The sequence below is a fragment of the Populus nigra genome, chromosome 1 (assembly GCF_951802175.1).
Source record: "Populus nigra chromosome 1, ddPopNigr1.1, whole genome shotgun sequence".
NCBI lineage: Eukaryota > Viridiplantae > Streptophyta > Magnoliopsida > Malpighiales > Salicaceae > Populus > Populus nigra.
The window spans coordinates 37,210,709-37,214,783 of record NC_084852.1 but is presented as its reverse complement, the minus strand read 5'-3'; positions in this window follow the sequence as shown (position 1 = coordinate 37,214,783).

The window sequence follows — 4,075 nt, the reverse complement described above, 5'->3', positions numbered from 1 at the left end:
CTATCTTACTATTTTGTATATGGTTAAAGAAAAAATTAATAAAAATGATAAATTCATGTAAAAAAATCCATTAAAATTTTAAATAAATAAAATTTTACTTTCATTGAATATTTGCAAGCAATTTTTTATTTCTTATTTTTGAATATTAGGTGCATAGTAATTGAAAAAACATTGTACATTCTCATATGAAACTATAATATTATTTAAGAATAATGAAAAAAATTGAATAAAGATTAAATATCATGTCAAATGTTTTTTTTAGTTCATTTCAATCAAAATCCAAGAAAAATCAGAAAAAAATAGAAAGGCGTTAAGCTCATTGACTAAAAAGATGGGTCTCGTGCACCTAGGCCAATATAATTAATGCGAGGCTTACGCACCTAGTCTTGTTTCTCATGTTGTCATCATTTTTACTTTTTTCTATAAAAAAAAAACAAACAAGACATTTTTTTTTTTTATTATTTACGTGGGGTGTTCGGGTCAGCTTGCGCGCACCACGACTATTCCCCACGGCCCACTAGACATCCTGCAAGCCCAAGGGCAGGTTAAGCACCGCGGGGGTGACAAGCGTGCACATAGAGGGTCGAATCCGGGACGGGGGCGGAACAAGTCACACGGTTAACCACAGCAGCTAGGCCTTCAAGTGCAAACAAGACATTTCTTACTTATTCATGTTCTGACCATCATAGAGACACGGGAAAACCAGGATTGGTTTTTTAGACCTATAAAAACCATTTAACCTATTTTCACTTAGAAATGTCTAGTCCTTAAGAACCTTAATTAAGCAATTTCCCAACTTCAAATAATCTTAAATCAGTTTAAAAATATAAAATTAAACTGAAAGTTTTTTTTTCAGTCCGGATTAACTTTTTTATGGTGATATGGAAGGTAAAAAACATTTCAGTAACACTTTGTTATTCAAGAGAACACATTGACAGCACTTTTAGCCTTTTTTTTTTCTAAAGGAATCCAGCTAACTAATTGCTTCTCTCTTCTTCATCATTTTTTTGACAATTCTCTCTTTTCTCTCAAACTTAGAGATTTAGAAACCGTTTGAAAACGCAATGCAAACCGCATTCTCAAAAAATTTATTTTTTTGCTAAAATTTAATATGCTTTGTATGTTTTGGATCGTTTTGATGTGCTGATATTAAAAATAATTTTTAAAAAATAAAAAAAATTATTGGCATGCATTTCGGCACGAAAAGTTATTTGAAAAATAACTGTTACCACATTGCCAAACATACTCTTAAATATGAACTAGATGAAGTATCAAATCAAAATATAAAAATTTCAAATTAAAAAAACCAAAAATAAAAATAAAAAAATCTTGGAGAGAGAAATTTTTAAAAAGAAGCTTAATGGACAATATATATATATATATATATATATATATATATATATATATATAAAACAGCCTCATGTTTTTTTGTCACCATCAAAATTGATTCCACCCACATTTTTAATTTCTTAGAAGCAATAACACCAAATTTTATTTTTTTTTGCAAGAGCATTAATCCATTATCAAGATTTTTTTTTGAACATCATTATAAATTCATAAAAATAAATCAAAACAAATTATCAAGTCTAATTTTTATATAACATAATGTGAAAGAACAAAATAAAAAAATAAAATGGCAAGTGCCCAGATCAGAAAGTAATTTAAGGACAAAAGAAGAAAAAGGCAAAATACTATTACAATCCTAAGTGGTTTTGTCTCTAGAGTTACAGTGAAATCAATAGCTCTTTCAGATTTATAACTAGTTAATGGATTCATGCTTTGCTGTCAGACAAATTAATTTTTTTAAGCTCTAGAAAAGAATGCATAGGCACCGCCAACATGTTTTCTGGCGTTAATTTGTTTTTTTTTTTTTTGTTTTTAATTATGAAATGAAAACTTGATACATGTGTTTAATAGAATAAATTAATAATTATATGTATTAATAAATTTTAAAAAGAGTTGCTAACTCTAATCCAAGATTAAGCTGGGAAACCAATAGGCAGAAGTAAATTAAAATACAACATCTCGTGTTTTAGGAATCCTTTGATTTTTTTTATTTAATAATTATATGAAAATATTTTTCTGTGCAAGAAAAATAATAATTTAAATATCAATGAAACTAGATAATTTTCTAGTATAATTCCTCATTTCCTTATTATTATTATTTTTACAAAAAATAGAACCTTTTTGTCCCATTTTATTTATTTAATAAAAATTAGAAGCGATCAAAATAAATATAAAACAATTAGATAATTTAAAATAATGATAAAAAAATACAATTTGATTAAAACTCCTTAACTTATCAACGTGCTCCTTTTTTGTCGACATTTTTGTACCGTAATATTTGTTCTCTAACCAATACCTTATCATAATCATAAAATTAAGTTTTAATTATATATAAAAATTATATTTTATTAACTTTGCCATGAATGTATTAAAAAAATATAAGATTAATAAACCACTCACGCATTGCCGCAATGAAGTCTTATGTCAATGTTATTAAACCCAACGTGATTCCTTTCTTGACTCAAGTTTTAAATCAAATTACATGATAGTTGACTCAACATGACTTAATTGACATGATCAGAATTTAACTTAAGAAAAATAAAAAACAATGTCATTTTAAGTTTTTTTTTAAAATATTGAGATGATAATGTTTGAATTAAACCAGGTCAAAATCAATTAACTCGCCACATCTATTACTCATATTATGTATATGCAGTTGAGTTTAATAACTTTATTTTTTGGAATCAAATTTTTATTTAAGTATGTGATAATATAAATAAACGTGTAGAAAAACAGACAAATAAAATTTAAGAAAAAAATTATCATGAAGGCTGCACAAAAAGAACACTAATATTATAAAAATAATGTTATACTCTTGATAAAAAGTGAAATTTGAATAATATTTAATTAAACAACAACCTAGACCAACACATCTAATCCATTAAAAAAAAGACCGCAAGCAAGGGTTTGCGAAGCCAAACATACATGCTTGAGCCATTTTTGAAAGAAAAAAGAAAGTGGAAGACACATTATCCACTAGTTCGATTCTAACTACCTTTAATGGTTGAAAATTCATGAACCAATTCCTTAGACCATAAAAACTTATTTTTCAATCCATAAAAAAAACACCTAAGAAACATCTCATAAACCCCAATAAACTCATAGCCACCCTCGAAACAACCTTTAATAGGTTAAAAAATCACCCTGAATCAATAAACATTCTCGAATCCCGATCTATTTTTTCTAGCAAAATAAAAGGTGAGAAACACCTAAATGAAAGTTTTATTGTCAAACAAAACCTATTAACACTAAAACTATTATTATTATTATTATTATGCTAGAATGTGCAAAACAAACATATTTCTCTCTTTCTCCTTTGACATTTTCAACAACTCACTTTTTTTTTTGCAAAAATCTTGGATTGAAATACAAAACAAATAAAGTTTAGAATTAAAACATCAAAACCTTAAAAAACATGGATAAAAAAAATAAGGACTAATATTTCAAAAAAGACGTCTCATGTACAATAAAATAAAAAGAAAAGGCTGCATTTTTATTTGAATGTAAAATTCGATTTTTAAAGTTTTAACTTGCTTTAAACAATAAAATTGAATTCTATCATGCCAAATCAAGCAACAACCTAATGATAAAATATTTTTTTAAAACCACAAAAACCATTCAAAAAGCTAATTGAAAAAAAAGTATCATTTTCAAATCCTAATAAATTGGATAAAATTAAAAAAAAAATCAGTGATAAATTTAAAATTTCCTCAAAGGACAAGGAAAAAAGTAAACACTATTAACAATATTTCCTCTCACCAAGTATAATGAAATCAACATATCTTCTAGTTTTTTTAATTGTAATATTTAACAAACGAAGATGAATGGAAGTGGAAGGATAACCAACCACGTTAGTAAACCTGTACTGTAGGGGTTTAATTAAGAAGGTTAGAAGATGATTGATCATTTTAAGAAACATCAAAAGTTCAGGGATTCTTGACATCATTTACACATGGCTGCTGGTAAGATCTGAAAAAATGGGCTGCCACCATGATATGACCAACGAGGA